Source organism: Pristiophorus japonicus, chromosome 6 (genome assembly GCF_044704955.1).
Source record: "Pristiophorus japonicus isolate sPriJap1 chromosome 6, sPriJap1.hap1, whole genome shotgun sequence".
Classification (NCBI taxonomy): Eukaryota; Metazoa; Chordata; class Chondrichthyes; family Pristiophoridae; genus Pristiophorus; species Pristiophorus japonicus.
In genome coordinates, this window is record NC_091982.1 from 36,705,896 (window position 1) to 36,729,757 (window position 23,862).

The following is a 23,862-nucleotide window of genomic DNA, read 5'->3' on the forward strand; positions in this document are numbered from 1 at the left end:
TTGATAAAGTCCCACATAAGAGGTTAGTGTTCAAAATTAAAGCACATGGGATTGGGGGTAATGTATTGGCATGGATTGAAAATTGGTTAACTGACAGGAAGCAGGGAGTAGGAATAAACCAGTCTTTTTTGGGGTGGCGGGTAGTGACTAGTGGGGTACCACAGGGATCAGTGCTTGGGCCACAGCTATTCACAATATAAATATAAATATATATATATATATATTATATTATATGGATTTGGATGAGGGAACCAAATGTAACATTTCCAAGTTTGCTGATGACACAAAACTAGGTGGGATTGTGAGTTGTGAGGAGGATGCAAAGATGCTGCAAGGCGATTTACATAGGTTGAGTGAGTGGGCAAACACATGGCAGATGCAGTATAACATGGATAAATGTGAAGTTAGACACTTTGGTAGGAAAAACATAAGGACAAAGTATTTAAATGGTGGTGGCTTGGGAAGTGTCTATGTAAAAGTAAGCTATGCGCAAGAGTTTTGAGGACATTCGCAGGTCAAGAGAAGGGCAAATAGCGCAATCTTTGCTGTGGGAATGTCCTGGCTGCCGAGATGCATTGGATCTGTCGAGCCAGAAACTTGACAGATCGGAAAAGCCAGTTTTCGGCACATGCACATTGCGCGCCAAAAATCGGCTTTCGCGATGCCTTCCCAGGTCCGTGTACACTCTGTACGGACCCGGGGAGGCTGGAATTTCAGGGCCATAATTTTCATCTTGCTCCTGTGAAGCAACAATGTGGTGCACTGATAGCGAGGAAGAAAATTCACAGTGAGTACCAGGGAGAAGAGAGCCGGAGAGAAGAAACATGATTTTGTTTGGGCTTTTCTGTACAGTTTTAAGTTGATTAAATAAGTATTCTGAGCTGATGATGTTTGGGATGAGGTTTTGATTGTTGATGAGGACTGACATTTGTGCTGGGGCAAGAAGGAGATGCTAATGAGACTGTTCAATACTGATCATTGACATCATGGCTCTGATTGGTCAAACAGCCAGGACTGGACCTTGGAGAATGACCACTTGGTTATTGGCATCTCAATGATGAGGGAATCCTCCCTGCGTAATGCTACACTGACTGTTTCAACAACTACTAATCCATTCTTGGAAATAAGGGAGATATAAATCTTTCATTATCTAAAAGAACTGAGGTGGGGTTGGGGTGGTGGGAGAGAAAAAAGGGTATTTTGGAGACAGAAGACTGAAGAATAGAGAACAAATACAGCAAATTCTCAACAGTAGAGATAAAATATATATAAATAACTAGGGAAAGGAGTCTTTGGGAAGAGAACAACCTTGTGTACAAAGCTTTGGAAGTAACCCATATAATAGATTTGAGTGATTTTTTAAAAACTGAGCCATGAGATGCTCAGCTTCAGTACAAATGCACGTTCACGTGCTAGACTGGCGTAATGTGATCGAGCTGCGGGAATGCAGAAGGATTTTCATTTGAATAGTTCTTTATTATTCTAGGATAACATTGGGAAAATGGACCTCCCTTTACCCCTCTCCCCAGCACCTAATGTAATTTAAAGCTCAAAGATTGTTAAGAAATCCATTCAACTTCCTTGAAGACTAAATTGACGGGCATTTTGGGACACAGTGACGAACATCTTGGTGTGCCAGATAATGTTACATTGAGCTCATTTACATTGGTAGTTTTGGGCTTTGATTACATTTCCAATTTAGCAAAGACTTGGCATTAGAAACATGGTGTGTGTGGGTGCAGCTGATGACAATTTCTGCTGTGGAAATCCTGGCCTACAAGTATAGGTGAATGTCTCTTAGATGCATTCAGTATATTCCATCTTTTTAACGTGAGGCGCAGTCTGTCATAATGTCATAAAATGACTATTCTGTCTACACGTTAGCTAACTTTTCATCACATGCATATTGCATAAAAATCTCCATTTACATACTGTTCACACTTGATTCAGGACATTTGTTAGAAGATGGAAATCTTAATTCTGAGCTCACTTTGCTACTTAAAAACTAGCTGTTTATGTTCGCATACTGACGAGGATAATCCAGGGAAGTCTTTTCTTGGGAGATTTGATCTGTGAACTACGAATAAACTGCTTTTTGCTTGCTGAACTGGTGAATATTGTGTCTTTATATGGGAGTAATTTAAAACTACACTGTAGCTACAGGCACGATGTCTGGGGGACCGAGCCTGAACACCGTCTCATCCACCACCCCACACGTGTGCCTGATGTTGCAGCCGCGCATGCGCCTAGCTGGAGCCTGGGCCTGAACCACATTTGCTCCCTGTTACCATCCGTTCTCATTGTGAGCACTGTGCATTCCCTGGACCCCGGCAGTGTGAGCACTGTGTGCGTTCCCTGAACATCGAAACATAGAAAATAGGTGCAGGAGTAGGCCATTTGGCCCTTCGAGCCTGCGCCACCATTCAATAAGGTCATGGTTGATCATTCACCTCGTGGCGGCAGTGTGAGCGCAGTGCATGCCCTGGCCCCGGCAGTGTGAGCGCAGTGCGTTCCCTGGGACCTGGCAGTGTGAGCCTTCCCTGGGCCCCGGCAGTGCTGTGAGCGCGGTGCCTTCCCTGGGCCCCGGCAGTGCTGTGAGCGCAGTGCCTTCCCTGAAGTGTTAGTACTGTGAACTGCAGCCTTCTGACAATAACTGGATCAAATTACACAGTTGCAGAGACCTTGAATTCCTCCTATAGCAGGCAGGTTCAAATTACACATTCCAGACAAAATGTTGGGTGTGTCTTGTCTTCCAAGGGGAACAATAACAATCAGAAATCTGGTCCAATCCACTTGTGTTGCAAATAACTGTTGCCTAAATTTATATCCTGACCCTGCCATGCTGTCACCATGTTGTCGAGGAATTTTGCCGAGTGCAACAAGTTTGTCCAGTAGGAGAGTGCATTTTACAATTATAAAAAAAAAACTGGCATTGTATGAAGTTAAATCGGTCGGATAAAATGATGGGCAGATTTGACCCTTGTTTCTCGTCTTGCCTTTATTTCAATGTTAGTGTGACGAGCATGATTTAACAAAAGAATGACTTGCATTCATATAGCGCCTTTCACAACTTCTGGATGTCTCAGTGCTTTCCAGCCAATGAAGTACTTTTTGAAGTGTATTCACTGTTGTAATGTAACAGTCAAACCTCGGCACGAGCTCTTCGGACAGTACTATAGCTTGAATCGAATCATCCCTTTTTATACTTTCAAACCTCCCTCTTATTTCCCTGAGCTCTCTGGTTACGTTTTTGCATTCCTTATATGGTACATCACCCTCTTCTGTTTGTGCTACCCTCAGTAGCCTCAATCGCATCCAGTTTTGACCTATGGTAAATTAGTTGTCAAGCTGCTAATTAAATCAATTGTTGAGGTCTCGATGTCTCAACATTGTATGACAATTGACACTGAAAATGAATTATACCTCGGGAGCGCGCAAGCTTTGAAGCCCTTCTGAACACTTTGTTCTGTGTGAACTGCAGAAGTATATCCCATTATAGTCTTGAACATCTCTTTCATTCAAACCATTTTCTAAATTGTGTAATATATGGGCCATAACACAGGTTCTAATGACATTTATAGTGTGTACAATGCTCTGAAGTATAGCTCTTCTCAAAGGACAGTTCTAAGCACTACAGTGTGTAAGTAAGGATGCTGCTGGAGACACCAGGCTGATGCCATCATTGTCACAAATTGGTATTGATGCCTGAATTAAGGGAAGTTAATAAAATATTGTGCAAGCTTGTCTTTCATAATACCTCTTGATCTACCCAAGTTTAACCTCAGAACAGACATGAAGACATATTGTACTTTGATTTAAAGTTGTGTAGCTATCATCTCTTTTTATAATTCCCACCTCTTTGACCAAGCTTTTGTCATCCCTCCGAATAACTTTTTTGGGGGTGATGCTCATTTTTGTCTGATTGTGAAGCACATTGGGGTGTTTTTCTACATTAAAGGTGCTATATAAATGCAGGTCATAAATACAACCAGAAAAATTCAGCTGACCCTTAGTAAGCACTTCTGAAGAATTTGTCTTTATTCCATTAAGAAGGCCTTGTTTGCTTACTGTGGACTGAGCAGTTCCGCCTTTTCGAGATCATCCATAAACTCGTCCACAAGCAGAGTGGAATGAAAAATATTCCTTCTGCTCGTAGAAATGATCATAATTGTAGAGCTACAGCAAGTTCCTGTTTTTATTAACTTAATTCATTTTCAAGTCAGGGTTACAGCCTACAGTCATGATATTTGTATCGATTCATAACGTGTGGCATTGCAAAAAAAAAAAATTTCGTGCTGGTTTGGAACTCGACAGCATTCACATTGTACAGCGGGTTTATATTCTTCAACCCTTCTCTCTCCTCCCCCCCCCCCCCCCCCCCTAATTCTACTTAGTTACGATACAATACAAGCGCATGTACATAGGTGTGTCGTCAAAACCTTGTAGATCATGAGCCTCAAAATATTAAAATTGTAAGTATTTAACTTTAAAATATCTGATCTGTTGCGAGGCCCATGATCTACACAGCTTCCCTTAGTAATTTATCCCAACTCCCAGCACGGACTCCCAATTCCAGCTCTCTGCTCCGAGCCCACTGTCCTCCATCCAGTGTTGTATAATGGGGTGCGGCCGATAACTTGGTTTCCTCATTTCCAATCTACTTAATTTTGAAAAGAAAATATAAGCGTCCGAAGTTTAATCAACTTTAAAAAAAATTAGTTGCACTAACCTATTTTACGCCTGAATGTCCAATCTTAAATTACAATTTAATCTTTTCTACACTACGGTTTCAACGGTGTTGCTACATTGCCACAGAGATGCGGAAGTATTGAAATGAGAAATGTGGCCGCAATCTGAAGCGAGCAATCAGGCTGACTGGTTTTGAAAATGTTGCCTGTTTGCTGCTTCACATCTAAACACTATGGAAGTTGATGAGCTATTTTTTTTAAAACCTTATCATTTTGAGTTGACTCGCTGAACGTTCTGCCATTCTTTAGTTGACTCCGCCTGTATTAAAAAGTTAGAGGAACGGGATCGTTTCTTACTGTGGTAGATGTCTAACTTAAAATACTTTAGGGGGAGGAGATTGTGGAGGAAATCTCGCGCACGGCGCAGTTCATTAATTTGGGTCACACGATGTTCTTCGAGTGACAACATTGAAGCTCAAGGCATTAGATTACATTTTGGGGAGAGAGGAAACGCTGAACTGCCATTTTTGGGGGGGAATTTGAATCCAGAGTGTATTTACACTGGGAGAGCTAGGGTGAAAAGTAGGGGAGATGAATTAATGATTCACAGCAAATACTTAGTGAGTCTGAATCAACTCGAGAGCTTGGCCAGTATTTTTGCCACTCAACAACAACAACTTGTATTTATATAGCGCCTTTAACGTAGTAAAACATCCCAAGGCGCTTCACAGGAGCTTTATCAAACAAAATTTGACACTGAGCCACGAGATATTCGGGCAGAGAGGTAGGGTTTAAGTGGTGTTTTCAGGGAGGAAAGAGGTGGAGAGGTTTAGGGAGGGTGTTCCAATGCTTTAGGGCCTTGGCAGCTTTCTCCCCCTTTCTGTGCGTATCCTGTAACTTGTACCGTAAACATTCCACCTACATAAACTAGCTTTAAACTGCCTAATTTTGCATTTGTCTATGTGTACTTACTGTGAATGACTAATCAGGCATGTAATTCTATTTGAAGTGGCTCACATTAGCTGTATGACCCAGGCCCAAGCGTGCACTGTATTTAATCTGCATTGCTGCGGTTTCAGCCCTGCTACAACATTCCCGTTCCATCAGCTAACGATGGGGCCGAGTGAATTTGCTGCCCCGTTGTTGACTCTGAACCAAGTCAGTTGAGGAAAAAGTTAAGAAATCTTGCATGGTACAGGTTGAGAAATGTATGGAGGAATGGAACAGATCATCAGCCGTAGAACTGAATGTACAAGAGGTGTAAAGTGTTTAGATAGAGTAAATAAAGAGAAACTCTTTTTCCAATGGCGGGTCCATCATCATCATCGAATCGAGGATGACTTGCTTCCATGTCAAAAAGCTCTTGGGTGTTTCAATGATGAACCTAAAATTCCAGGTCTGAACTAAATCTTGAAGGGTGGAAGATGCCTGTGCTTGAATTTGTTTAATGTGTGGTGACCATTGCACACCAGCCACCACACGGGCTTGACGGAGCTAGGTCTTTGTCCAGTAGCAAGGGTAGATTTAAGGTGATTGGCAAAAAAATCACAGGTGACATGGGGGGAAAAAAGCTTTTTAAGCAACAAGTGGTTAGGATTTGGAATGCACTGCCTGATGGAGTGGTGGAAGCCAATTCAATAGTAGCTTTGAAAAGGGAATTGGATGACAATTTGAAGGAGAAAAAATTGCACGTTTATGGGGAAAGAACAGAACATAAGAAATAGGAGCAGGAGAAGGCCATACGGCCCCTCGAGCCCGCTCCGCCATTTAATACGATCATGGCTGATCCGATCATAGACTCTGGTCCACTTCCCATAGCCCCTTATTCCCTTATCGTTTAAGAACCTGTCTATTTCTGTCTTGGATTTATTCAATGTCCCAGCTTCCACAGCTCTCCTGAGGCAGCGAATTCCACCGATCCACAACCCTCTGAAGAAATTTCTCCTCATCTCAGTTTTAAATGGGCGGCCCCTTATTCTAAGATTATGTCCTCCAGTTCTAGTCTCCCCTATCAGCGGAAACATCCTCTCTGCATCCACCTTGTCAAGCCCCCTCATAACCTTATACGTTTTGATAAGTTCACCTCGCATTCTTCTGAATTCCAATGAGTAGAGGCCCAATCCACGCAACCTTTCCTTATAAAGGGTGGGGGAGTGGGACTAACTGGATTGATCTTCGAGAGAGCCGGCGCAGACTCGATGGGCCGAATGGCTTCCCTCTGTGTGCACTATTCTGATGTCATTTTTCACTTCGAGCTTAAGGAGGAGGAAAAGTACAGAAACAAGCCACTAATTGAGAAAATGCAGAAATGGCTTTGCTAAGAGAAAATCTGACTAGGGTGAGGTTATATCTTGTGCTAGTTGCTACTCAGTACTTGGATTGGCCAAAAATAAATTTCCATCTTAAGTGCAACTGTACCAGCCCAGAATAGTTACTTTTATTTAAGGCCATGATCTTCAGCAGTGTTGTGCTCTGGGACCACTCTCATTGCAGCAACATACTGGATATGGAAATGATGGGACATGGGCCTATTTTTATAAAAAAATAATCTATTATTCCTCACCTCTTTCCACTCTGCACCCAGGATGTTGATAGCAGTGTAGTGCCAGTACTCTGCCACGCTGGTTGAGATGACCCAATAGATTTATTGTTCATTTTTTTTAACTCAATCAATGCTTCTTAATAGTGTTGTCTTGCTGGAGAGCAAGGAAAATAGAGTTGTGATCTGAGAATCAGCACATTTCAAAGTTGATTGGACTGTAAATGTAGGCCTAGAGGCTCATTACACAGCAAGGCTGCTGAGGCCACACCTATTAGGGAGATGGACTGCATTCAAACCCATAAATTGTTCACGCACAATTCTTGAAGATTGTAAGCACCAAATCCAGTTCACCCATCACCCCTGCGTTCCCTGGCCTCCATTGGCACCCAGTTAAGCAATGCCTCAATTTTTACATTTCTCTTCCTTGTTTTCAATTCCCTCCATGGCCTTGCCCCTCCCTATCTTTGTAATCATCTCCACCAGCCCTACAACCCCTCTTCCCCCCCTCCCTGCCCCAGATATCCATGCTTCTCCAATTCTGCCCTCTTGAGCATCCCTGATTTTAATTGCTCCACCATTGGCAGCCGTGCCTTCAGCTGTCAAGGCTCTAATCTCTGGAATTCCCTCCCTAAACCTCTCCGCCTCTCTACCTTTCTTTCCTCCTTTAAGACGCTCCTTAAAGCCTCCTTCTTTGGCCAAGCTTTTGATCATCTGTCCTAATATCTCCTTATGAGGCTCTGTGTCAAATTTTATTTGACAATTGCTCCTGTGAAGTGCCTTGGGACCTTTTATTAAATTAAATTCGCTATATAAATACAAGTTGTTTTTGTTTATAGTTTCAAGGAAAGAGAAGGGTGGTAAATTATATTTAAATTGGAGGAATGTGTTCTGGTTTTAAATTGAGTCCATAGTTATCAGAATGTCGATTTTGTCTGTGGCTTGCTTTTTTTGTTGCTTATCTTCGAGGTTCAAACCATTTTTCATGGCCTCTGTTGTCTGACTGCTTGGATGAGCTGCATTTTCATCCAGTTAAACACTTGGCAGACTGAAGCTATTGTCTTGGGCCCCTGCCACAAACTGCGTATCCTCACCACTGTTCCCAGCCCCTCCCTGGCCACTGTCTCGGGCTGAACCAGACTTTGCAACTTCAGTATTCAAATCAATCCAGAGCTGTGGGTCCGAGCCCATGTCCTCTCCATCAGAGTGCCTATTTCCACCTCTAACACTGCCCGGCTACCTTGGCCCATTTGCTGCTAAGGTCTTCATCTGTGCCTTTGTCACCTCCAGACTTGACTATTCTAATGCTTTCCTTATTGCTCTCCTATATCAGAGCAGTGGCAAATGGAATTTAATTTGGAGAAGTGTGAGGTGATGCACTTCGGGAGTGCTAATAAGGAAAGGGTGTACACATTATGCAGTAGGCCACTAAATAGTTTAGATGAACAAAGGGAGTGCTTGTCAACAGATCCTTGAAAGTAGCAGGCCAGGTGGATAAGGCGGCATACGGAATTGCCTTTGTTGGCCGAAGCATAGAATACAAGAGCAGGGAGGTTATGCATAAATTGTATAATACTCTGGTTAGGCCACAGCTGGAGTACTGTGTGCAGTTCTGGTCGCTATATTATAGGAAGGACGAGGATGCAGAGGAGATTTACTAGGATGCTGCCTGGAATGGAGAATCTTAGTTATGAGGACAGATTGGATAGGCTGGGTTTGTCCTCATTGGAACAGAGGAGGTTGAGAGCAGACCTCATTGAGACATACAAAATTTTGAGGGGCCTGGATATAGTGGATAGCAAGGGCCTATTTCATTGGTGGAGGGGTCTATTACAAGGAAGCATAGTTTTAAGGTGGTTGGTGGAACGTTCAGAGAGGATTTGAGGGGGGACTTCTTCACGCAGAGGGTTTTGGGGGTCTGGAACACATTGCCTAAAAGGGTGGTGGAGGCAGAAACCCCCATCACATTTAAAAGGTGCTTGGATAGGCACTTGAAATGCCGTGACCTGCAGGGTTACAGACCTCGAGCTGGTAAGTGGGATTAGACTGGATAACCTCTTGTTGGCTGGCGCAGATACGATGGTAAGTACTTTAGGGAATCTTGTATGGCCAGAATGATGATCTGGACTAGTTTCGATCGCCTGGATGGGTTGGAGAGGAATTTTCCCAGATTTTTTTTTCCCTATTTGCTTTGGTTTTTATCTCTTTTTTTTTGACTCCCAGGAGATTGCAGGGCTCCGGGTGGGATGGAGTGTAAATTATTGCGGTACATGGGGTATCGCAGTTGTATCTCTTGGATCTCCTGGCATGCTCTCCTCCCTCCAGATGAGAGAGATGAGGTCATGCATTTGTGCTAATAGTGCCTCTCCGCCATACTTCAGTGCCTCAGCAGGGATTCCATCCGCTCCCGAAGCCTTGTTGTTCTTGAGCTGCCTTATGGCTTTTTCTACTTCGTGCAGTGTTGGGATTTTACTGCAGTGATGGCGAATAGCATGCTGCGGGATGGAATCAAGAACACTCGAGTCAAAGGTAGAGTCTCGGTTGAGGAGATCTTCGAAGTGCTCCTTCCAGTGGGCCCTGACTGCCTCGATGTCTTTGAGTGTTTCCCCGTTCTTGGCCAGCAGTGGGGTGGGGCCTTGGGTGTTTGAGCCGTAGGTGGCCTTGACTGCGATGAAGAACCCTCGCACATCGTGGCTGTCGGCCAGCTGCTGTATTTCCTGTGCTTTCTCCATCCACCACCTTTTTTTAAAAAAGGGACAAGTCCAACTGCGGCAACTATGGAGGAATCTCCGTTATCAGCCACTGGGAAGGTCGTTGCTGGAGTCCTCCTCGACCGTCTTCTCCCTGTGACTGAGGAGCTCCTCCCGGAGTCAGAGTGTGGACTTCGTCCCCTACGGGGCACAGCGGACATGATTTTTGCAGCGTGACAGTTGCAGGAAAAATGCAGGCAACAGCACCAGCCCTTATACATGACCACCTTCGACCTTACAAAAGGCCTTTGATACCATCAACCGCGAGGATCTATGGAGCGTCGTCCTCCATTTTGGAAGCCCCCAAAAGTTCATCACCATCCTCTGCCTGCTCCACGACGACTTGCAGGCCGTGATCCTTACCAACGGATCCATTACAGACCCAATTCACATCCGGACCTGCGTCATTGCCTCAACCCTCTTCTCAATCTTCCTCATTGCCATGCTTCACCTCACAGTTGACAAGCTCCCCGCTGGAGTGGAACTAAACTACAGAACCAGTGGCAAGCTGTTCAACCTACACCGTCTCCAGGCCAGGTCCAAGACCACCCCAACCTCTGTCGTCAAGCTACAGTGCGTGGACGACGCCTGCATCTGTGCACATACAGAGGCTGAACTCTAGGACATAGTTGACATATTTACTGAGGTGTAAAAAAGCATAAGACAAAGATCCTTCTCCAGCCTATCCTTGCTGCACAGCACTGTCCCCCAGTCATCAAGATCCATGGCACGGCCCTGGACAACATGGACCACTTCCCCAATCTTGGGAGCCTCCTATTAACAAGATCCAACAGCGCCTCCAGTGCAGCCTTCGGCCACCTGAGGAAAAGTGTGTTTGAAGACCAGGCCCTCAATACTGCCACCAAGCTCATGGTATACAGGGCTGTAGTAATACTCGTCCTCCTGTATGGCTCAGGACCATGTACCGTAGACACCAAGTCGCTGGGGAAATACCACCAACGATGTCTCAAGATCCTGGGAGGTCGACCAGGCCAACATCCCCAGCATCAAAGCACTGACCACACTTGATCTGCTCCGCTGGGCAGGTCACATAGTTCGCATGCCAGATACAAGACTCCCAAAGCAAGCGCTCTACTCTGAACTCCTTCACGGCAAACGAGCCAAAGGTGGGCAGCGGAAACGTTGCAAGGACTCCCTCACAGCCTCCCTGATAAAGTGCAATATCCCCACTGACACCTGGGAGACCCTGGCCAAAGACCACCCAAAGTGGAGGAAGCGCATCCGGGAGGGCGCTGAGCACCTAGAGTCTCGTCGCCGCGAGCGTGGAAAAATCAAGCGCAGGCAGCGGAAAGAGCGTGTGGCAAACCAGTCCCGCCCACCCCTTCCCTGAACGACTATCTGCCCCACTAGTGACAGACCGTGGTTCTCGTATTGAACTGTTCAGCCACCTAAGGACTCATGCTAAGAGTGGAAGCAAGTCTTCCTCGATTCCGAAGGACTGCCTATGATGATGATCGCAGTTATGCGGGGCGGACCGGTTGGGCCAGATGCTCTTTACCTGTCTGCCATTGTTCATGGGTGTATGTATCCTACATGACCACTATTGGTACTATCACAAGGTGTGCCAGCAGTGGGAGACTTGTAGGTTACCTGTACAGGTGTGCCAGGCCTAGTATAAAAGGCAGGCCACCAGATGTGATCCTAACTCTGGTGTTATCAATAAAGGACTAAGGTTACTACAGTTCAAGTACAACACATTGCCTCGTGGAGTCATTATCAGAGCACTCAAAGACATAACAATAGGTTTATATGTAACCTTCAGTGCTGCTGACCAGAGGCTGTGTGCCTCTTTGTCGGCTGGTGCGGGCCAAAATGGCCGCCTTCTGCGTTGTAAATTTCTGTTTGTTTTTTTTCTTTATGTATAAGCAAAATATGGCAGCCAAGATCTTGCAAATGGCAAATGTGGTGAATGACTTATTGATTTTTGTGGTTGAAAGAATAATGTTGACCAGGCTTCCAGGAACATTCCCTGGTCCTCTTCAATTATTGTCATGTGAATTTTTAAAAACGTTTCCAGACTGGAGAGGCTAAGAAGCCCTTTGGAAGCTGCTTTTTCTCGGTTCCTCCATGGGCAGCAGATGTAGATTGAATGCTGGGCCTGCTTTACTGGCCAGTAGTCCGATTCTATATTGTCGACCTGTATGAACCCTCACAACTTTGAGGAAAATCCATAGCCAAAAAATCAACTGTAATCATGATTTTTCAATAACTATTTCCAGTTATTTCTTCATTCTTGTAGATTCCAACCATGAAGTAAATGTGACCAATTCCACAGCTCCTAAAGCCCCAATACGACCACAAGATAGATAACTGATGAAGGCGGTACAGCCCATCTCAATACAATGTCAAACTCTTGGGTCTCCTTCCTCCCCTTCTGCTGACGCCCCCCCCCCCCCCCCCCCCCACCAAAACCGCCATCTGATAAACGATTCCACGCTTTCCATCTCCATGACTTTGCCTAAATGTTCCACGTGTTAATCACGCTGAAGAAATTCCTACCATAGAAACATAGAAAATAGGTGCAGGAGTAGGCCATTCGGCTCTTTGAGCCTGCACCACCATTCAATAAGATCATGGCTGATCATTCACCTCAGTATCCCTTTCCTGCTTTCTCTCCATACCCCTTGATCCCCTTAGCCGTAAGGGCCACATCTAACTCCCTCTTGAATATATCCAGTGAACTGCCATCAATCATATGCATTTTTACTAGTTTCAACCTGTGGCTCTTGTCCTGCCCTCTCTGTTTAGCTTTAATCAGTGTTCCGATTCTATTTTCTATAAAATCTACTTTTTATGTCCGTCAAAGATCAGCTGTCACCTGTTTCAGAAAAGTCCAAATTTACCCCCTTTCCTCAGAACGCAGCTCTCCAGGGATTCAGCATTCCCCTCTTGTGCCGAGAACCCTGACTGAACTCCGTACTCGATAAGAGATTGAATCCAAGCATTGTATGGTTTGAACATTGATTCCTCTTGCTCTACTTTTTTAGCGATTGTCGTGCTGCACTTTGCTTTGCTGATTACAGCTGCACAGTGAACATGTTGAGCATTGAGTTTACTAATTCCCCAATTCTTTCAATTTCATTCTTGGCTCTTTTTACACCATTCAAAGAGTGCCTGCGTTGCCCATTTTCCCCTCCTATACGTATTACTTTAAACTTGCCGATATTCAATTTGTTTGTCATTGTTCTGCTCAGCTGGATATTGTGGAGTGGCTTTCTTAGTTGCACAGCTCATCATCTGCAGTTTGACTGGCACAGCCACCTCAGTCCCACATCCTCCACCTCGGTCCATCAATGTATCTCAATCCAGTATGCTCATGTCCTATATGCTGTCTTGGGAGTGCTGCTTCATTACACTGTGAAAGGTGGCGAAAAGTGGAAAACATTATGTTTTGATCACATTACCATTGTTTGTCTTGAGCAATAGTGTGGAGGAAATAAAGACTTCAAAACTAAGTTGTTCGTTCACCTTGCTCATTGTTATTGTGGGTAAGAATACGTTCCATTGCTGTGTTGTCTTCCATTACCCTCTTGCCATCTTGCTGAATCTGCCTCCTTTTGAGTTGAGTCTGTATGGTTTGTTTCACTGTAATCTTTTTTTTAACCTATTACTCCTTCCTGATTAGCTTTCTCCCCCCTCCTCTCTGCCCGTGAACACCACAACTTAATAGGTTGGTTGAGCTAATAAAGATTTGGCAGTGGATTTTAACTCCGCGGGATTCCATGGTGGTGGGTTAACGTCCTGCCAACCCGTGGCAAAAGGAGGCAGCGTCGATTTGAACCGCCAGGCCCTCATTAACAAGACGCCGGGCAGCATCCCGCCTAGAACTCGTGCTCCGTGCAGCCCCGTAAATGGAAAATTTTCAAATCCTCACCTTGACCTTTTCTGCTTGTGAGCCTCTTTGGACAGGTCTTTAACCTGACGGGAAAGGCACAGCAGGCTCGGGCTGGAGTTAAAGTTGCAGTCAAGGCCTGATTAAACATGCAGATCGGAGCCCAATGATGTAAAGAAGGACCCTGCTGGCTTTGGGTAGGCTGCTGTAGCTGCCTGTCCAGAGGTGATGGTCCAAATAGGAAAGGGCAAGATCTGGAGGAGGGAGGGGGACACACACATCGGCTGGTAAGTCACCGGTGAAATTTAGCTGCTGAACCACCTGGTATCAGGGTTAAAATCCATCCCATGATAATTCTGCTTTCGAGCTGGTTACTGTACACATGTGAAGGGTATTGCAGTGAAGTCCCAAGACTAAATAAAATGGTGCCGACAGCCTAGCCAAGATCAGGAACTCGCTGGGAATTCTGGCCAAATCCATATCCTGCTGTCCTGCATGACCTGTTGTTTGAAGTACAAATCAACCTAACTGTTGAGCACAGCGCCTCAAAGACCTTTATTTCAATTTGTTTAAGTGACCAGTTCTCATTCAGTGGTGGGGTCCTGCTATCTATTGGTAACTTTTCTTCGCTTCCTATGATGAAATCAGTTTTATTTCATAACCTCAGGACGTCCCAAAGCGCTTCACAGCCGATGAAGTACTTTTGGAGTGTAGTCACTGTTGTAATATAGAGAAAGACAGCAACTAATTTGCTCACAGCAAGCTCCCACAAACAGCAATGAGGCAATGAGCAGATAATCTGTTTTTGTGATGTTGATTGAGGGATAAATATTGACCAGGACACCAGGGATAATTCCACTGCTCTTCGAAATGGTGCCATGGGATCTTTTACGTCCACCTGAGAAACCGAGGCCCGTCGGCTCAAACGTCTCATCCGAAAGAGGCTACCTCCGACAGTGCGGCGCTCCCTCAGCACTGCACTGGAGTGTCAGCCTAAATTTTTGTGCTCAAGTTTCTGGAGTGGGACTTGAACCCACAACCTTCAGCCTCCAAGGCGGAGTGTTATCACTGAGCCAAGGCTGACAAGTAAAAAGGCAGTTAAAATTCTTTGCCAGCTCAAAGTCATGCTGCTTTGTTATTTTGCTGCGATTGTGTGTAAAACGTATGCATAAAAATTATGCTGGCTTATTGCCATTCACAAAGTCTGACGTAATGTGTCTGCCAACGGTGAACTTTTGTTTAAGGAAAAAGTCTCCAGTGACTCAATGTTCCAATCGAAGTTCTAAATCGCATCCTGTCTAAACTTTCTCCCCTTTCGCCTAGTGCTAAATGAGGGCAGTGAGTTAGTTATCGTGGGTGTACTGAGTGCACCGCTTATAAAAAGTTCTGCTGTGTCTGTCTCCTCGCAGCATTCCAGACCCTCACAGCTGGCCGAAAGCAGTAGCTGCTAAGTCAAGGAGTTAGTGGGTGTATAATGCTTGTAGCCTGCTGGTAAGGTTAATCCTTTTGCTTTTCTGTGTGATTTGTTAGAAAAATACTGTTTTACACATGAAGTGCTTCAAGGCAAAGCGTAATGTTGTGCCAAATAAACCTTAAAACTACATATTTTTTCAAGGTGTGATTATTATTCTGTTAAAATAACAATCTTCCTGAGTCATTGCGGCTTGATGCGTTTGATAGATGTTCGACTTCTTTACATAACCTGGATTTTCGAACATAGTAATTCTATAAATATCTCATTGGATATCAGTAGCAATTTAAGCAGAGCCCAGCCCGAGATCTTTTGGCAGGGCACTCATTAACAATGTGCAGCAATCTGTGTCCATACAAAAACGCTACGTTTAACTGTGTGTGCCTGTGTTTTTGTTGGGAATGAGTGGAATATGAAGTTCGGGTCACGCCTATATTCGAACTCTGCATTCACTGTGTGCCGCTCAGATCAGGAAAGGCCAGCGTTTGACAGCTTTCTTCGTGGTATCGGTCTAAATGCAGTGTTCCCTGATGAAGCTGGGACTAGCCTGCCTTCCAGCGACTCCGCTGAATAGTGGTCATGGAAAGTATTGAGAGTAATGGATACTCTAGAGCGATTACAAGTCAGGTGATGTCCTAAACTGCGAGAGTAAAGTGGAAATGGTTTATTACACACCTGATTCCAGGGATTTGGTTACAGCGATGAGGTCACGCACTAATCTTGTGAATGTTTTTTCATGTGGGGATATGTTTTTTGTATGCAGCCTGTTTTATTCAGGACTACCGTGCTGGTGGATTAACTGAATCATAGGCAGTCCCTCAGAATCGAGGAAGACTTGCTGCCACTCTTAAAATGAGTCCTTAAGTGGCTAAATAGTCCAATACAAGAGCCACTGTCACAAGTGGGACAGATAGTTGTTGAGGGAAAGAGTGAGTGGGACAGGTTTGCCGTTCGCTTTTTACGCTGCCTGCGCTTGATTTCTGCATGCTCTCGGCGATGAGACTCGAGGTGCTCAGCCACCTCCCGGATGCACTTCCTCCACTTAGGACGGTCTTTGGCCAGGGATTCCCAGGTGTCAGTGGGGATGTTGCACTTTCAGGGAGGCTTTGAGGGTGTCCTTGTAATGTTTCCTCTGCCCACCTTTGGCTCGCTTGCCGAGTAGAGTGCTTGCTTTGGGAGTCTCATGTCTGGCATACGAACAATGTGGCCTGCCCAGCGGAGCTGATCAAATGTGGTCAATGCTGGGGATGTTGGCCTGGTCAAGTGGCTTGGGACGTGTCGATGAACAAGAGGGATCTGGGTGTCCTAGTACACCAGTCATTGAAAGCAAAAATGCAAGTGCAGCAAGCAGTTAGGAAGGCAAATGGTATGTTGGTCTTCACTGCAAGAGGATTTGAGTACAGGAGCAAGGATGTCTTACTACAGTTATACAGGGCCTTGGTGAGACCGCATCTGGAGTATTGTGTGCAGTTTTCGTCTCCTTACCTAAGAGGATATACTTGCCATAGAGGGAGTGCAGCGAAGGTTCACCAGACTGATTCCTGGGATGGCAGGATTGTTGTATGAGGAGAGATTGGGTCGACTCGGTCTGTATTCACTAGCGTTTAGAAGAATGAGAGGGGATCTCATTGAAATGTATAAAATTCTGACTGGATTGGATAGAATGGATGCGGGAGGATGCTTCCCCTGGCTGGGAAATCTAGAACAAAGGATCACAATCTCAGGATATGGGGTAGGAAATTTAGGACCGAGATGAGGAGAAATTTTTTCACTCGGTGATGAACCTGTGGAATTCTCTACCATAGAAGGATGTGGAGGCCAAGTCACTGAATATATTTAAGAGGGAGAGAGGTGGATTTCTAGAAACAAAAGGAATCAAGGGGTATGGGGGAAAAAGCAGGAATATGGTGTTGAGGATCAACCATGATATTGAATGGCGTTGCAGACTTGAAGGGCTGAATGGCCTACTACTATTTTCTATTTTTCTATGGTCAAGGACGCTAATGTTGGTGCATCTGTCCTCCCAGGGGATTTGTAGGATCTTGCGGAGACATCGTTGGAAGTATTTCTCCTGCAACTTGAGGTGTCTACTGTACATGGTCCATGTTTCTGAGCCATATAAGAGGGCAGGTATTCATACAGCCCTGTAGACCATGAGCTTGGTAGCAGTTTTGAGGACATGGTCTTCAAATACACACTTCCTCAGGCAGCCAAAGACTGCACTGGCGTACTGGAGGTGGTGTTGAATCTTGTCGTCAACATCCGCTCTTGTTAAGAGGCTCCCAAGGTATGGGAAATGGTCCATGTTGTCCAGGGCCGCGCCGTGGATCTTGATGACTGGGGGACAGCGCTGTGTGGCGAGGACAGGCTGGTGGAGGACCTTTGTCTTATGGATGTTTAGCGTAACGCCCATACTTTCGTATGCCTCAGTAAATACGTCGACTGTGTTCTGGAGTTCAGCCTCTGTATGTGCGCAGACGCAGGCGTCGTCCGCGTACTGCAGCTCGACGACAGAGGTTGGGGTGGTCTTGTACCTGGCCTGGAGACGGCGAAGGTTGAACAAGTTCCCATTGGTTCTGTAGTTTAGTTCCACTCCAACGGGGAGCTTGTTGACTGAGGTGGAGCATGGCAGCGAGGAAGCTTGAGAAGAGGGTTGGGGCGATGACGCAGTCCTGTTTGACCCTGGTCCGGATGTGGATTGGGTCTGCAATGGATCCATTGGTAAGGATCACAGCCTGCATGTCGTCATGGAGCAGGCGGAGCATGGTGATAAACTTTTGGGGCATCCGAAACTGAGGAGAACGCTCCATCGACCCTCGCAGTTGACAGTGACAGAGGCCTTTGTAAGGTCGAAGAAGGCCATGTATAAGGGCTGGTGCTGTTCCCTGTATTTTTCCTGCAGCTGTCACGCTGCAAAAATCATGTCCCTTGTGCCCCTTAGGGGGCGAAATCCGCACTGTGACTCCGGGAGGAGCTCCTCAGCCACAGGGAGAGAACAGTTGAGGAGGACTCTAGCGACGACTTTCCCAGTGGCTGATAACGGGGAGATTCCTCTGTAGTTGCCGCAGTCTGACTAGTCCCCTTTTTTTAAAGATGGTCACGATCACTGCATCTCTGAGATCTGAGATCTCCCTGCATGCTCTCCTTCTCCCTCCAGATGAGAGAGATGAGATCATGTATTCGCGCCAACAGTGCCTCTCCGCCATATTAACTGAAACCTTTTCAGCAATAGTCAATCCGACGTTAACTATCGAGAAATTCCTTGTCTGATTTCTATTGCGAGTAATACATAAGACATTTAGGAAGAGGAGGAAGACATTCAGCCCCGTCCCCGCGCGCATGTTCCACCATTCAATTAGATTTTGGCTGATCTGTACCTCAACTTCATTGTTCCGAATCTCTTGATGGGCTTACCTGACACAAATCTATCAATCTTAGTCTTGAAAATTTCAATTGGCCCAGCATCCACAGCCTTTTGGGAGTGAGAGTTCCAGGTTTCCGTTACCCTTTGTGTAGAAAAAGTGCTTCCCGATTTCCCTCCTAAATGGCCTCGCTCTAATGTTAAGATTATGGCCCCTTGTTCTGTACGCCCCCACCAGATGAAATTATTTCTCTATCTACCTACCCTTCATTGTTTTAAATATCTTAATTTGATAAATACTTGAAGGGGGAAAAAAGATAGCGATGGGGAAAGAGCAGGGTCGTGGGTTTAATTGGATAGCTCTACCAGGCACGATGGATCAAATGGCCTTATTCTGTGTTCTATGATCACCCCTCAACCTTCTAAAGTCAAGGGAACATGAGTCAAGTTTTAAGCAACTTGTCTTTGGAATTTGACCCTTTAAGCTCTGGTATACTTTTGCTGGATCTGCGCTCTACCCGTTCCAAGGCCAATATATCTTTCCTGAGGTTCGGTGCACAAAACTGAATGCAGTACAGGTACTCCAGCAGATGGGCTCTGTACAACTGAAGCATCACTTGTGTATTCCAACCTCCGAGGTAAATGCCTTTTTGTACCTGTGCATTAGATTATAATGACTTGTGTACACGGATACAAGTCTGTTGCTCCTCGTCTCTTGCCATTGAAAAAACATTCCGATTTGTCTTTCTTTGATCTGGTGGATGACCTCACACGTCCCCCACATTGAACTCCCATCAGTCACTGTTTTGCCCACTCACACAGCCTGTCTATGCCCCTTTCGTAACTTCCTGCTCTACATCCACACAATATTCACTCCGGTACTATGTGTGCTCACCACAATCTGATTTCCTTGACCTTATCGTTTGCTTCCCTTGTGTACTTGTCCTAATCGCATGGTTCTTGAGTCATCCTTGATGTTTATCTGATTGCCCTGATTCTCATCAGCAGTCAGAACTTTGTCTGCATGAAATGGGATTCGGTTGCTTTTTTGTTTTATTGAAGCATAAACTTGACATGAGGGGGATGATCTGTGATTCGTTCCTACACCGTTCTCGTTTCCTAAACCACTCGAAGCACATTCTTGTGGTTTGATCTCATTTAGGCCTCTAGTTTGCATCTGCAGGCTCGTAGCTGGCTCCAGAGTACCTGGATTCTTTAAGGTAAAGTTAAGAGGACAGGACTGGGCGCGTTCAGGAGGCTGAAGATTGAATGCATTTATTGGCAAGTAGAGCCTGAAACTTGAAACATTCCGGTGCGGTCAAAATTCAAATCCAGTGTGGAAAATATAATCTGAGGATTTTACTAACAAATGTAGCATAATATTCACTTCACGTATCCTAATCTTTTCGCTGAAACTAATTGGAAACTGGAGTTTTAGCTGTCTGAGAAATGTTAACACATGATTTGTGGCTCACAATGTGTGGAATTCAACTTGCTGTTCAGGAATTGCCTTTTGATGTATGTAGAAGATTGGATCTTTTTGTGCTCAAAGCCCTGGGGCTGGGGGAGGGAACCTGGAGACTTAAGATTAGTTTTGTATTTGAGTTTGCAAAACATTTTCAGGATATCGTAATGCACGAACCCATAGGTGTCATGCCACAAATGGATCCAGGCTTGGGCTGATGAGTGGAAATAACATTCGAGCCACATATCTGCCAGGCAATGACTATCTCCAACAAGGTCTAACCCCCTCCCCTTGACATTCAATGGCATTACCATTGTTTAATCCCCCACTGTTAACATCCTGGAGGTCACCATTGACCAGAAACTTAACTGGACCAGCCACACACATGCCAGGGTGACTAGAGCAGGTCAGAGGCTGCGTATCCTGTCAGTGGCTCAACTCCTGACTCCTCAAAGCCTCTTCACCACCTACAAGGCACAAGTCAGGAGTGTGATGGAATACTCTCCACCGGCCATTATGGGTGCAGCTGTAACTTCTTCATAGACAGTCCCTCGGAGTCGCAACACTTGAAGCTCTACACAATCCACGACAAAACCGCCTGCTTAATCGGAAGCCGATTCACACCTTAAACATCCACTCCCTCCACCACTGACATGCTGTAGTGTATACCATCTAAAAGATGCAACTTGCCAAGGCTTCTTTGACAGCATCTCTCAAACGCATGACCTCCACCACTTAGAAAGACGAGGCCAGCAGACGCATGGGAACACCCATCAGCTCCAAGTACCCAAAAAGTAAAAAGATAGTTAAAGTGATGCACTTTGGAAGAAACAACATGGAGAGGCAGTATAATCTAAATGGTACTATTTGAGGGGGAAGCAAGAGCAGAGAGACCTGGGGTGCATATTTACAGGTCAGGTTGATAAGGCAGTTAAGGAAGTGTATGGGCTACTTGGTTTTGTAACTAGGGAAATTGGATACAAAAACAAGGTCATGCTAAACCTTTACAAATCACTGGTTAAGCTTCAGCTGGAGTATTGTGTACAATTCTGGGCACACTTTAGGAAGAATGTCAAGACCTAGGAGAGGCTAGAGGGGAGGTTTACCAGGGATTAGGGACTTCAGTTATGTGGAGAGATTGGAGGAGCTGGGATTGTTCTGAGCAGAGAAGGTTAAGGGTGGACATAAGAGGTATTCAAAATTGAGGGGTTTTGATAGAACAAGTAGGGAGAAAATGTTTCCTCTGGCGAGTGAGTTGGTAACCAGAGGTCATAGATTTTAGATAATTGGTAAAAGAACTAGAGGGGAAATTAGAAATGTTTTCTCACAGGATTAAGATCTGGAACGCACTACCTGAAAGGGTGGTGGAATCAGATTCCATGGGAACTTGCAAATGGCAATTGGACATGTACTTGAAGAGGACTAATTTACAGAGTTATGGGGAAAAAGCTGGCGTGTGGGACTACATTGAACAGCTCCTTCAAAGAGCTGGCACAAGCATGACGAGTATTGCCCCCTTCTGAGCTGTAAGATTTTATGATTTTCCCCCTCCAAGTTAAACACCATCCTGACTTGGAAATATATCGCTGTTCCTTCATCATCGCTGGGTCAAAGTCCTGGAGCTCCCTCCCTAACAGCGCTGTGGGGGTACCTTCACCACACGGACTGCAGCAGTTCAAGGTGGCAGCTCACCACCACTTTCTCGAGCGCAATTCGGGATGGGCAATAAATGCTGGCCTTGCCAGCGGTGCCCACATGCCGGGAATGATTTTTTTTAATGGTTTTCTCCTGTACTAAAAAGTCAAAGCAGGATGGCTGGAACTAATGTCCAGTTGGTGTCTTCAGATATTTCGTCTGACTATTTCCACCTGGAACTGAGACTTTCTCTCATAAGGGTATTCCCGCACAAAACGCTGAAACAGAATTAAGATTGTTTATTTCCGAGTTTTAGTGGTTGGCCTACTTTTTTTTTTTCTCAAAAAAAAAACCTCATGTCCACTAATGGTCTGTCTGACTTTAGCTGATTGAAGCTACATTTTTGAAAAAGGGAAAGCAGAATTCTGCAAATGGGACAATAAATCGGTATTCATTTTGTGCTGATGCAAGTTGATTCAAATCAATAAAATGTACATTGCATTTAACTCTCTCTTGTATGCATTTTAAGATCTTGATAACCATGTGATGGTTACAGGTCTCAGCTATGATAAACTGATTACATTTGGGGGTTTATTAACCAAACTTTATTTATCTTTGCAGAACAGGCTCTTCTAATCGGGGCTGAATTCAGATCCACGGACAGGATTTTGCATTCGTTTGTCAGGGAAATTAGGTGAGTAAGTCAGCTAATCAGTCAAACTGGCCATATTTCCACACCTTTGTGTTACTGCCGTCCCTGGAAAACTTTGTGCATTGTTGAATTTCTGTCTCGTAAATATGAAATCCTTGTATGGCACAGCCGGTGAAAATGCAGCAATTAGCTGGTGGCTGGCAATCCAACTCAGCCATTCCTTTGAAGAGCAAAGTCAGGGAGGAATCACTCTTTGGATCAGAAAAGTAATGCTATTATTGGTCTTTTTTTTAAATTTAAGAGATTGAGGTTTGTTCTGTTTTTGACACGAAAAATGAATAACTAAAATTTGTTGCTACTTTGAGAACTTGCTTGTTTTTTTTCTTAATGTTTTGAGGGGACCAATGCTTCAGAACAGTGTTGTAAACTCAATTATTTTTCTGTAAATCCTTAGGAATTGGACAGAAACTGGTGAGCCAGTTCTTTAGAAAATACACAACAAATGCTTTGATTTTCTCTCATTGGCAAATGATTTTCAAATGGTCATCACAAATTATATAAAATTGTTATAGAATACTGTTCATACAAAGCTGGATGCGTATATGTTGGCATGCCAGCATGTGTTCTCTAATTTCTTTTGGCCCACACAGCCCCTTTAATGGGTTGCACAGGCCATTCAAAACTCCATGCATGTGCGTTTTTTTTATTTAAAAGCTGGCTTACCGGCTGCGCGGGACCTTCATATATAGTCGTTTTTTTTTTTAAAGTGTGTTAGATAATTATGCAAGATTCTTTCTCTTCATCCTCCTAATTCAAAGCATGTTTTACAATTGTCTATAGATCAGCTTTCTGTTGCTTGTATCCGATTCCAAGTTTTTAAAAAAAATTGTGCTTTGTCCATTTCCTAAAGTCTCTGCTGGAAACTGGAACCTTTTTTTGCACTCTGCCAGGATTGAGATTGGTCAGATCAAGTGAAGCTGTGGGTTATTGCAGTGTAAAGGTCTATCTACACTGTACCAACAAATGTGCCTTATCATCTTTCATAGACTTACAGGCATTTGAGTTTAAAAACTGTCCATTTCGTACTAAGTTAGGATCAATTTGTATTTTGAAGCATATCCAGTAAATGACTACGCAAGTTCTTAACTTAGTTCTGTTGTAAGGGCCGTATGGGTTTTAAATGAAACTCTCTCTCTAAAATCTGTAACGTCAGCATTTTAATACAATATAAATATAATATAAATTGGCCTATTGGCAAGCACTGTTTCTAAAGGTTGCGAACAATTGGTAGTAAATGTAGGTTCATAGCTGACTGTCTCTTGAACAAGAATCAACCGTTTCTAGAATGACGTTGCAATGTCTGAGTTGCATTCTGACTATAATCTAAATTGACATTTGCTATTAGTCAGCAGACAGGAGCTCAACAATAGCTTTTCGTAGGTACTTTT

The 23,862-nt window shown here is 44.6% G+C and overlaps 1 protein-coding gene and 1 long non-coding RNA gene across 10 annotated transcripts in view; one reads left to right on the plus strand and one right to left on the minus strand.

The window, feature by feature from the left end:
- Nucleotides 1-13,973, minus strand: part of LOC139265619 (uncharacterized) — a 130,108-nt gene extending 116,135 nt beyond the window's left edge. Inside the window, exon 1 of the long non-coding RNA XR_011593594.1 lies at nt 13,873-13,973. This is a non-coding gene — a long non-coding RNA (uncharacterized lncRNA). The remainder of the gene's footprint in view (nt 1-13,872) is intronic.
- Nucleotides 1-23,862, plus strand: part of acsl4a (acyl-CoA synthetase long chain family member 4a) — a 91,923-nt gene that overhangs the window by 22,282 nt on the left and 45,779 nt on the right. For 6 of the 9 annotated variants that reach the window (XM_070882767.1, XM_070882763.1, XM_070882766.1 and 3 more), the window contains exons 1-2: nt 15,185-15,321; nt 22,384-22,456. The gene's annotated coding sequence lies outside the window, so the exon portion shown is untranslated. Of the gene's footprint in view, nt 1-15,184; nt 15,322-22,383; nt 22,457-23,862 lie in introns of those variants that run through there. The other 3 variants (XM_070882764.1, XM_070882768.1, XM_070882770.1) reach the window with 2 other exon arrangements.